The sequence below is a fragment of the Miscanthus floridulus genome, chromosome 12 (assembly GCF_019320115.1).
Source record: "Miscanthus floridulus cultivar M001 chromosome 12, ASM1932011v1, whole genome shotgun sequence".
In the NCBI taxonomy this organism is placed as follows: Eukaryota; Viridiplantae; Streptophyta; class Magnoliopsida; order Poales; family Poaceae; genus Miscanthus; species Miscanthus floridulus.
This window is the reverse complement of record NC_089591.1, coordinates 39,339,154-39,351,625: the sequence shown is the minus strand read 5'-3', so window position 1 is coordinate 39,351,625 and position 12,472 is coordinate 39,339,154.

Below are 12,472 nucleotides of genomic sequence, written 5' to 3'. Positions count from 1 at the left end.
ATACGATCTACCACTAGCGTATGGGATTGTCCTGTACAGCTTTGTTAATTTTGCAATAACAGTTTTGTTCTATTGCTCACCCATGCCAACTGTGATACTAAGCTTTTGTTTGATAGTGTAACTGCAGTTTTGTTCTGTTGCTCACCCATCCTGGTTGACAGACATTACAACTTTGTACATGTTTTGTGCAATTATATTACAATAATTACAGCTTCCTCACCAGCCTCTTATGAATACAGTGGAACATTGCAAAGCTTTGCGTGATGGTGTATCGGATTTCCTTGGAAAGCTTTGTTTGATTGTGCATGCGCAGCTACAGTTTTGGCCTGTTGCTCACCCAAGCATCCCGCCGTGACGCGAAGTACACATTTTATGCAACTGCAGCTTTGTTCTGTTGCTTATTACCCATCCTGGCTGTGAAGCATAATACAGCTTTATGCATGTTTTGTGAAAATACAGCTTGCTCACTAACCACTTCTAAATAAAGTGGAATTTTGCAAAGCTTTATATATGATAGTGTGATACTATCCATATCTAGTACATGGGATTATATATATTGTCCTAGAAAGCTTTGATTGCGACTGCAGTTTTGTTTGCTCACATTACAAAGGATTTGTAGCTAGCGCCTCATGTAGGGGTGGCCCTACAAATGGTTCCCAAACGAGCCGTCTTTATAAATCTATTTGTAGGAATGGCTCTATATTGAGTCACCCCTACAAATATGTGTTGAATAGTAAAAATTAAGTACTAAAATTTGAATTGTTTGGAACAGTCTTGAATGGATAAATAACCAAAATAAAAGTTGTAGATCTCGAAAGTTATAGAACTTTATTGTTTATAACTTTTTCATTTGAAATCATTTACTGCTTCAAAATGCTATTTGAAATTTAATTTTTAAATTATTGAAGAACTTTAATTTCTCGTTTTAATCTCTGGCTAAATGTAGCTAGTCTTTCTCCCTCGTACAACATTTTGTTCACAAATTTTACATATCTCTCTTATAATTTATGAAATTATAAGAGATATATGTAAATTTGTGAACAATGTATAGTACCACTTTGTCGGATGAATAAATGACTAAAATAAAAGTTGTAGATTTTGATGAGTTCTACAACTTGTATGTTGATGACTTTTTCAGCGGAAATCATTTACTCTTTTAAAATATTGTTTCAAGTTGACATTTTTTGAAATTTAAATTATGAAGTCATCAAACAAAGTCACATGAAAAGATGACCAAAATGAAAGTTGTAGATCTTGAAAAGTTATAGAAATTTATAGTTGACAACTTTTTCATTTGAAATCATTTTGTCAACAAAAACTATCTTCAATTTCTCAATTTTGAAATTTATTTTTTTTAACTTTCTCGGATGGAGAAACAACCAAAATGAAAATTGTAAAATCTTAGTTATAGAACTTTGTAGTAGACAACATTTTTCATTTGAAATCATTTTGTCAAGAAAAACTACGTTTAAATTTCTTAAATTTGAAATTTGAATTTTTCAAACGACCTCGGATGGAGAAACAACCAAATTGTGAGTTGTAGGTCTCGAAAAGTTATAAAACTTTGTAGTTGACAACTTTTTTATTTGAGACTATCTTGTCAAGAAAAACTACATTTGAATTTCTCAAATTTGAAATTCAAATTTTATAAACGACATCGGATGAAGAAACTAACAAAATGAAAGTTGTTGATCTCGAAAAGTTATACAACTTTGTAGTTGACAACTTTTCATTTGAACTCTTTTAGGACCTTAAACAATCAATTTAAACTTGGTTTAGGATAATACGTGGAGAAAGAAAATCTAATATAGACACAGGTGAGGGTGTGGTGCAGTGTTAGATGAGGGTACGTGAGAGGGGGAGGTTGCGGGTTCGAATCCCGCCAGCCGTGAAGCGTGCGATTTTCACGTGAAAAATGTCTTGACTTGCGACTTTGACGGAGTGTGTGGGGGTCTCCCTGGATTAAAAAAATTGCTATTTTTTTTGCCTGATTTCGTAATTTCTACAAAATGGACAGCCACCCCTATAAATACTCAATTTGTAGCAACATTGTGATAGAGGTGGCCGACAAAACCGCTCCTACGAAAGATTACGAGCCGCCGCTACAAATCCTACGTGTAGTAGTGTCATCCGTCCTGGTTGCGACGCATAGTATAACTTTAGTACTTTACACACGTTCCATGCAACTACATACAACTTTACACACGTTTTATACATTTGCTCAGACTCTACACACACATAAAGAAATTACTTTCTCCGTTCCAAACTATAAGATATTTTGACATTTTCAAATATATTGTTTTTAATGTATCTGACATAGTATATATATCTGAGTACATGAAAAAAATTATGTATACAGAAAAGTCAAAACTGACTTATGGTTTAGAATGTAGGAAGTAACTGATTTTAGTGCCGCATAAGTGTGATCCATCCACCCTGATGTGGCCAACTTCTGTAGCTCCAGCTGTTTCATGGAATCGGATCTCTTGGCCACCCCCTCCATGCATGAGATGGCTGAACTGATCGGAATAGGTTAAGTCAAGATGATGTGTCTCCGGACTCTCCGTACTTCTCTCTCTAGCTATCTTCCCACGCTGAGGTACCACTACATCAGAATAGTACTTCACTGTCGGTTTAAAATACCCCATCATTGTCGGATTTTAAACCGGCACAACTATACCGGCAGTGATGAGGGTAAGCTATCACTGCCGGTTTCTACAAACCGGCAGTGTTCTTCAACTTCACTGCCGGTTCTTTACACAACCGGCAGAGTTCAGTTCCACCAACACTATCGGTTCATAAGACTACCCGGTAGAATTTAGTTCCACCAACACTGTTGGTTTGTGTTTCAACCGGCAGTGTTGTCATAAGAATCACTATCGGTTTGTGATAAAAACCGGCAGTGATGGCTAAGCCAATGCTGCCGGTTTGTGGCTCCAGCCGGCAGTGCCATCGCTGCCGGTTTGTTGCTAAGCGGCAGTGATGTTTACGACAACACTGCCAGTTTTCTGCTAACGGCAGTGATGTCACGTTCGTATTTTATTGTTTTATAATTTATTTTAATTTATATTTTTTTATGGAATCGGGTTTCGCTTTATATACGCTACATAGACAACAGGTCCATCAATATTAAATATTACAAATGTTACGGTTACAGTTCAAATGTTCTTATCAAGATCTCGATCCCTCAAAATAAAAAAGAAATGTTCTCGGACTTCACAGATTGTGCAATGCTTCTCGGACTTCTTACAATAATCTGGCGAGCCGCTCTGGGTCATACTGGTCCTTGAACTTCACGGATTGTGTAATGAAAAATACTCCATCTTTTTCCAATACCTCGGCTAAGATGAATTTTGCTAGCTCCGATTGCAGCGCGACGATCTCCATGTCTATCAGCCTTTCGTGGTTATATTTCTTGCGTTGTCGTTCAAAAAAGATGATATCCAAAGAGGAATCAGTAAATTATTTTGTTGAATGATTAACAGGCATAAATGAAATGAAAATTATACACACCAACTTATCGGCTTCTTCCGATTTTTCGCCGATGTAGCGAAGCATTGCCCACATTACATAAAACCCGCATTTATTGTTTCTCGCTGGCTGTTTTAGGTACTTCCCCTCCATTTCGACAACCTTGAATGGGACCTGCGTCCCACCAATATGTCTTCTTCGGACACTGAGCAACATTAAAAGAAGAAACGTTAGAAAGCGGTATGTGTGATTAGAAAATAATATGTTATTAGGATCGCTTACTAATTCAGCACTGCCATCAGTGCATCCAGATGATGAAATGGTTTTTTCTTCGAGTCCCTCACCTCGATCAGATTTTTAGCAAGATTTACACAAATGAAGACGAAATGGTTGCTGCAATCACAGAATCCTAATTATCGAATAATCTTAACGAAAAAAGAAACATAAAATTAAAAGCCGAGAACACATACTCGCAGTTGTAGGGTAGAAGTATGTGGGTTTTGTTCTTCATCTTGAATTCGTCGAAAACGACAATCAATCTATGTTTCAGGTCTTCCACGTCATATCCATGGAGGCCTAGACATGTCTTCTCATTGACTCGTAAGGGGTCTAAGAAGCCTATGTTATTCCATTTGCTTTTTAGAATGTAAAATTTTTCTATACACCTACATAAAATCATGGGAATTGCTTAAAAGTTAACAATTTGTGTCCCGAGAGAGTAGTTAATTGTAATATCGTGCGTTTAATGTACTTACATAGTCCACAACGTCAACATTTGTGTATCGAGAGAGCGTTTCTGGTATAGCTGGAACAAGCACTCCCACTCGACATCGAACTTCTCTTCTTCAGGATAATGAAAAACATATGGCGAACGGATAATAACCTCAAAAACAAAGTTCTCCGTCTCTGTTGTTTGAGCCATGTAATATTCATGCAACTGGTGCATATATGTTGTCAAATTTTTATACTCATGACCAGGAACCAAAAGATTACCCCTTTTATACTTCATTGCCAGTGTTCTCATCCCTTGTACATCATAATAGATGTTCGTGGCCTCTTCCATGGTTAATTCAGGGTTATCTTCGACATACTTCTGTATCTTTCTTAAATCTTCATTGTGTATTTCATCGGCTCTTGTTGTAGCGTACTGATTCTGTGTTTGCCTTTCGAATTCGGACTTGAACAAAAATGGAGGCAGTGAGGCACAGAGATTAAAGAAACTAATACAATCTTCCTTCGAGATGTGTGCTGTAAATTTTCCTTCCATCAAGTTTATAACACTACCACTGAACAACCTTTTTCTTTTTTGTTGGTCTACTTTGGGAGCATTAGCGACCGAATCCAAGACCTTTTCTACGACTACGAGGATGCCTTTGATCTTGTTTTGGGCTGAGGTGGAGGGGAAGGAGGATGACGACAAGAATTTTGTTTTCCCGGGGCTGATGAAGATGGAGGAGGAGGAGAAGGAGGAGAAGGAAGAGTCTTCTCTTTTCTCGGGGCTGATGAAGATGGAGTCGGACGAGGAGGAATAGAAGGACACCTCTGTCTTCTCGGGGGTGATGGCAAGGGATGAGGAGGGGAGTGATCTCTGTTGGGAGATGGTGAGTGATCATCATGGGTGCGCGAAGACTCGTAGTTGTCCTCATCATCAGAGGACAATTGGTGGTCAAACTTAATGAAGTTCTTGCACCAGGCCACTTGAGAGCCCTTGTTATGACCAAGTTTTGGCATGTCTTCCACTACGAGGTACTCAATGTGTATCTTGTTATACGTTTTATCAAGTATTCTATCAATGGTGACGCGAGCATACCCCTGTGGAATTGGGCGGCCATTAATGGTCCCGTCTCCCGCAAGCCAGGCCTGGCCGAGCGCCACCTTGACCTTTGTCCATTCCTGATGGATGTACAACTTGACATTGACGGGTTCAGTGATGCCGTCCACCGGATGAGGCACATTCGTATCTTCTTTGTCGAGCGGGGTCGATCCACAACTGCTGTGACCCCTAAACTGTGGGCTAAAGGCAATAGTAGGGTTTTATGGTACTCCTGACCCCTTGGACAGCAAAATTTGTTGCACTCATGCTTCAACAGTCACCTCAATCCGTGCATCCATTATTTCTTCCATCTCTTTTAGTCGCCTCAAATACTCTGCCTCCTTATCCGCTCTACCCCTCGAGCGACTCCGGTAAGTGTTAGATTCTTGAGGGAATACTAGTTTCCAAGGAACAACACCGGTTCCTCTAGTGTGACCAGGGTGCTTCTTTGTTCCGAGTGCTTGGGTGAGCACGCCTTTCTCCCTATTAGAAGTGTGAGTCCCTTGCCTTACCTCCTCAGTTACCTAGGAGATCCTCTGGATGAGTTCGCTCATGGGTTGATTTGTGGAGCTAAAGCTCCTGTCCTCTATGTGGCGTACATTCCTCCCCATATAGTATATTACCAATCTTGGCTCCCAATAGGTGGTCTCAACCTGAACGCCTTCCTCAGCAAGGCGATCCATCTTTTCAAGTTCTGCTTCAAATTCTGGCATCTTTTTGACGTAGCCACGAGAGCCGAGATGATGAGGATTCGTTGCTTTCTGTGAGTTCTTCTTATTCTTCCTGCTCAGTTCTAAGTACTCCTCATATAATCTGTATTCCTTGAAATCCTGCCAGAAGTCCTTCTGCTTGTTGAACTATCCAGCTTCAAAATCTGGCTCTTTATTTTGGAGGACAAAATTCTTGTACAATGTCCCCTTGAAATTCTTGAAGCATGTCCCCATGATTTCTTTTGCTTTTTTCTTGACTAACTCCTTGTCATACTTCAGTTGGGAAAGTGAAATACTCTAGGATCTTGATATCACATATGTAATCCTTCTCACTTTCGGGAACCCTCGACGGGTCATCATCTTTCCCAATCCACTTCCTGCACCTAATCGGGATGAAGTCCCTTACAAGTAACCCAAGGATAGTCTTGTATTTGGTCAAAGCTATAGGCGGTGAGAGTGGATCCCCGAATTCATCGAACTCAGTGATGTGCTAGTGTGCATTCCTACCAACAGGAATCTTTGACACACCTCGCTTGGATCTGGCCTTCCTGCTACCCGAACCCTCTGCCTCCTCGACCGACAGAGGCTCCTGCTGGAGACACCAAGTAAGCTATGACCCTCTCAATTGATTAGCATGTGTGCCTACATAGTCATATGATACCAAAGTTACCTGCCCATCTTGGTTATTTTGACCTAGATCGAGCAGGCCAGACGGGGTCCATGGCTGCTCATTCTCACCAGTCCTAATTGACACCATCACCGTTTGTCAGATCATGCGGCTCTCCCATCCCAGCGATATCAGCCGCTTCTTGTTGCTGATCTGTTCTTCGACGATGGGTAACAGGCGAGGATGAGTCACGGCTGTGACACGATCGTGGTTAGTTTTGGCTGCGGACAACTACTAATAGCATATGTTCATATTATATATATATAATATGTTTAATGCAAAGTCTAATAATAAGTCCACATACAACAAAGTCAAATAGTAGCATATGTTCACCTAGAACAAATTTATTGTTTGATTGACTGTATACAACAAAGTCCACCTACTGTTCTACGAATCTAAGCCTACATCAACTTCCAAATAAGAAAAGCAATGACCATAGCCATAAATAAAAGCATGACATCTTTCCAAGACCAAGGAGCAATTCTCCTAATCTTCACATCTCCGACGGGTGGCTTCTCTTCAATCTCCAGTGCCAGCGGATGGTCATGGTTTGCATTCATTGGACCATAGTAGGCCGGTTGCCCATGGTTTGCAAGGTAGGCCGGATGACTATAGTAGGCCCTCAAAGCTTCAGCTTCTGTGTTGTATTTTTTATGCAAATTACCTGGGTAGCGATTGACTTGAGCATAGCAATCTTCCCAGGTTCGATAAATCCTAGGTATGTGACCAACATGCACTACATACCATGCCATGGTTGCCTATACATTTAAGTAAATTAGGTTGTCGTTCAAACATGATGTATTCTTATAAAATTTAATATATTTATGAATAACACAGAACTATTGCATAGATAGGAGTGTTTGGAAAATAGCTATTCACGTGCCTCAGTAATAGTTACTATAACTTATGATTATATCATCATTGCACATGACCATAGCCTCAGTCCAATTAATATATTAAGTCATCATAACCTTAGTCTAAGTGCATTGAACCCTCTACAATGCATACAAGATAAAGAAAAGTTGTTAGATGTAGGAAAGATATAAAGAATATTTTTTTATTCGTTAAAAACCAAATGATGATTTAGAGAGCCAGTTTAAGACTTTTGGATATACACCTAGAGATGTCTCAGAGTCTTCAGTCTCACTATAAATCCCCCAACCATCGGCGCGAGGTTCTTTCACAAGTATCAGTGCAGGTAAGCATCTTTCCAAATTCCAATCTTCTTTGATAATGATTGTTTCTTCCTGCCTGATACTAATCGAACAACCCTCATTTGCTTGTAGTTAGCCTCAGTCCAATTAACTTTTCTTTATCTTGGCTTTTGCACAAGCTTGAAACTTGAAGTGACTCATAATCAGCTCTAGGAATGAGATTTGTGAAAGGATTTGCATTGAACTGTCACTTGGATGCATGTCGTGGATCGGAGCTTTCACTGCACAAGCAACTAGAGAACTATGAAGTCCATGCTAAGGCTAAGCAAGAGGTTGTCCAACAGAGTCATTGATATTTATTGGTTAACAATTTCCACAATTTGGTTATGTGTTCAGACGCATGGAGATAAGAAGGGTGGAACCCCACAGGACGGGGTGAAAACGGACAAGGGCAAGATCTTGAAGGTTTCATGGGATGGGAGTGCTGATTCGTACAATGCGGCAAAGTTGGAGGAGCTCTTCCAGAAATTTGGCAAAGTTGAAGACATTGTTATCAAGACAAGGATATCAAGGAGTAAGGGCTCAGCAATTGTAGTAATGGGCTCCAAAGAAGCTGCAGTAAGTCATGTTTCTCTACCCTTTATCATTGGAGTGCATTCCATATTTGACTAAGAATAGTTTGACTTATGTCAGTTACCGGAGCTGTCTTTTTTGCGTTAGTGATACTTTGATATGAATCTTACATGGTTGGTAGGAGCAAATATGCATCTCATACTATCCCAGGAAAGTGACATGTAAAAACTCATAATAAGATAGGATTGTTGGAAAATATTCCCAGTTTAATGCACAAGGCTACATAACTATGTATTACTTGTAATCTTGCATAAGTTAGTAATTATGCATCTTTATGCTGATAGCATGGACAATTCCATGACAAGTTTGGAGTGGTTATCCAGAGAGCAAACCAAATTCTAAAAAGTTACCAGGCAACTAGGTTCTTCTTGTTGTACTACATTATTTCTTTCCATGGTTGTGCATATGCTCTTGTTTTTATTTATCTGATCATAGTAGGGTCCTCCCCTCTGTTAAATATTTGGGATCATTACAGAATAACATTTCCTGTCTTTGAATTATATTACTTGCATTGTACAATGACCAATACTTGTTTCTCTTTTTTACAGCTATTAGCAATACAGAACCATTTCTCTCTGTTTCCATTAGCAATACATTTATTAGCATGGAGATTTGTGAAAGGATTTGCATTGAACTGTCACTCGGATGCATGTCGTGGATCGAAGCTTTCACTACACAAGCATCTAGAGAATGGTGGGGCATTTCATCAAACACAAAGACGGCAGTGAGCCACACACTCACCATGGGGGGTGGGAAAGCAGCTGTCCGTGCGCTCCTAAAGGCCTCAGCGGTGGGAGTGCAGGCTTGGAGGAGGAGGGGCACGGCCGGTGTTGTGGACCAGGAACGAGGGCATGGACGACGCGGTGCTCGGGTGTGGGGCAGTCGATGGCGTGGGGCGGTGCTCCGACATGGAGCGGTGCTCTGGCGTGGGGCAGTGCACGGGCGTCGGCGTCGAAGAAGAGGAGTGTGGGGCTAGGAACGACGGCGCGGGGGGCGGTGGACAGGTGCACGGGGAATGGTGGTGCCCGTTGGCGGTGCTCCGGTGGCGCGAGGGGAGGGGTTCGGGCGGGGTCGAAATGAATTTGGATAATTTCAACCCGCGCCTCTTTTATACCAGTAGCTCATCACTGCCAGTTCTAATTATAAACCGACAGTGATGCGGGTACATCACTACCGAGTCATTCCCCAAACCAGCAGTGATGTGGTGTAGCAGTTAGGTGTTAAGTAGGATAACTTTTCATTTTCTTTCGAATTTCTCCACTGGCAAAACGGTTAAGACCCCTCAACTTAGCCCCCGAGACCCGTGTTTGAGTCCTAGGCGGCCCAAATTTTTTTGTTCAATTTTATAAATTATTAAATGACTTCAGGAAATGGCTCGTAAGTCTAAACTGACAGTGATGGAGAAATATCACTGTCGGGCCATTCTTTAAACCGGCAGTGATTGTGGTGTAGCGGTTACAACATAAGTAAGTTAGCTTTTCTATTTCTTTCGAATACCTCTGACTGGCTCAACGGTTAAGACCTCGCAACTTAGCCCCCGAAACCCGTGTTCGAATCCTAGGCGGCCCAATTTTTTTGGATTAATTTTATAATTTATTAAGCGGCCTAAAGGTCAAAAAGAAAAAATAAATAAACCCTGGCACACATCCTATACTAGCGCAGCGGTTAAGTCTCTGAACTCTACAGCTCGAGACCCGAGCTTGAACCCAAGGGTTGGCACAATTTTTTTTTAATTTTTTATATATCATTGCCGGTTTTCAAAATAAATCGACAGTGATAACCAGCATCACTGCCAGTTTCTTCTCATCAATGCTGGTTTTTTAAAACCGACAGTGATGTTTATATTTATTAAAAAATTCTTTTATATACTGAATAAATAGAAGCATATGTATTCCTATGTCGAAAAGGCTTGATTTTTTTTGGCAAGCTTGTACACCCAAATTAAGACCCCACATAAGATCTTAGGTTTTTCTGATCAGTTTTTTTATTTATTATATTTTTCTGTGTGCTGAATGAGACAAAAGAGGGTGAATTTCATCTTGGACCCAATAGATTTTTTCATCCACCTCTACAAAATTCTTATCCTTAGGACACATTAGAGCCTATGTAAAAGTTTGGCACCATTCTAGATCTTTTCGTGGGTACACTCAGTTCAACCTATAATTAATCGGTGTCGTTGCGTGAAAATTCAATTAAACCTCAGAAAGTAGCAAACCATCTCCAGAAAATTTCAAACTTGGTGTTTCCTTCACACATGGCACGTGCAAGCCTAAGAAAAAGTTTGAGACTAATATGACACCGGAATGCGTATGAACCACAAAAACCTTGATAACCTATGTGTATAGTAATGGTTCGATGAAAGGGCACATGTGCCTCTGTAAAGCATGTATACTCCGCCTATGTCGAAATGGCTTAATTTTTTTTGGCAAGCTTGTACACCCAAATTAAGACCCCACATAGGATCTTAGGTTTTTTATCACTTTTTTTTATTTATTATATTTTTATGTGTGCCGAATGAGACAAAAGAGGGTGAATTTCATCTTGGACTCAATAGATTTTTTCACCCGCCTCCACAAAATTCTTATCCCTAGGACACATTAGAGCCTATGTAAAAGTTTGGCACTATTCTGAATATTTTCGTGGGTAGACTTAGTTCAACTTATAATTAATTGGTGTCATCGCGCAAAAATTCAATTAAACTTCAGAAAGTAGTAAACCATCTCCGGAAAATCCCAAACTTGGTGTTTCCTTCACACATGGCACGTGCAAGCCTGAAAAAAAGTTTGAGACCAATACGACACCAGAATGCCTATGAACCACAGAAACATTGATAACATATGTGTATAGTCATGGTTCGATGAAAGGGCACATGTACCTCTGTGAAGCATGCGGTGCAGTGGAGGGACCGACGATGGGATGCGGCGCGGTGGAGGGAAGGGCATGCGGTGGGGAAAGGGGGCCGCAGTGGGGTGAGCATATGCGCGGTGATGCTACGACGCCGATGTGAGTGCGAGTGGGAAATTTTTCAGAGATTGAAGAGATGTAGAGGTGTTGTTGGGCCTGTCCTTTGCGTGGGCCCAAGAAGGCACGAGTACAGACGGGACGGAAGACCATGTGCAAGCATTTGCGATATAGATATTGTTCTTTGTCATAAATTGTTAAGAGTTAAATGTACCATAGGTCCATTTAATTTTTGGTGGTGTGTCATCTAAGTCCATCAACTCTTAAACTGTATTTTTTTGTACTTAAACTTTTTAAGTGGTTCAACGTAGGTCCATACCCCTTTGTTTATATTTATATTTTACAAAAACATCCCTATGTTTGTTTTTTCTTTCACACAGTTACCCCTTCCATCCTCTGAACGCCTCATCTTGGTCTGACGATGCGCCACCGTCTCAATTTAGCACGCACGCGCTCGTAGCAAGACGTGGCGAGGCTGCAACCACCAGCACTGTCTTGGACGCCGACGGGAGGCGCTGCCTCGGGGGCGGCGCGCTTGTGCAGCATGTCAACAACCTCGGTTCTGGAACAGGATGCCAGGAACCGGAGCTCCACGGCGGCATCCGGATCGGCATCCCCGAGCGGGCCGAATTTTTTACTATTTGGCCATTTTTTCGAAAGTTTCTCTTAAATAGATCTCTGGCGGAAACAATTCCAGAAATTGACCATTGGCTCGGCGCCAGAGTGACTGGCGCCGAGCTCGGCGCCACGGTCACTGGCGCCGAGGTCCTGGGCACGGGAAAATGGCCTGCCAGGGGCTCGGCGCCAGAGTGACTGGCGCCGAGCTCGGCACCATAGTAAATGGCGCCGAGACACCTTCAAAATTGACCATTGCTAACCATCGGCCTCTCCAAACGTAGGCCTCCAAAGGGCAAGGTCAACCCTTCTGTTCTGCTCGCACATCAATCGACCCAATCGACCCTTCTGTTCTGCTTGCTAACCATACGTTTGGTAAATTTAAAGACCTAGCCAAAATTTTATATATCCATCTCACGGTAAATTTAGGGACTTAGCCAAAATTCTA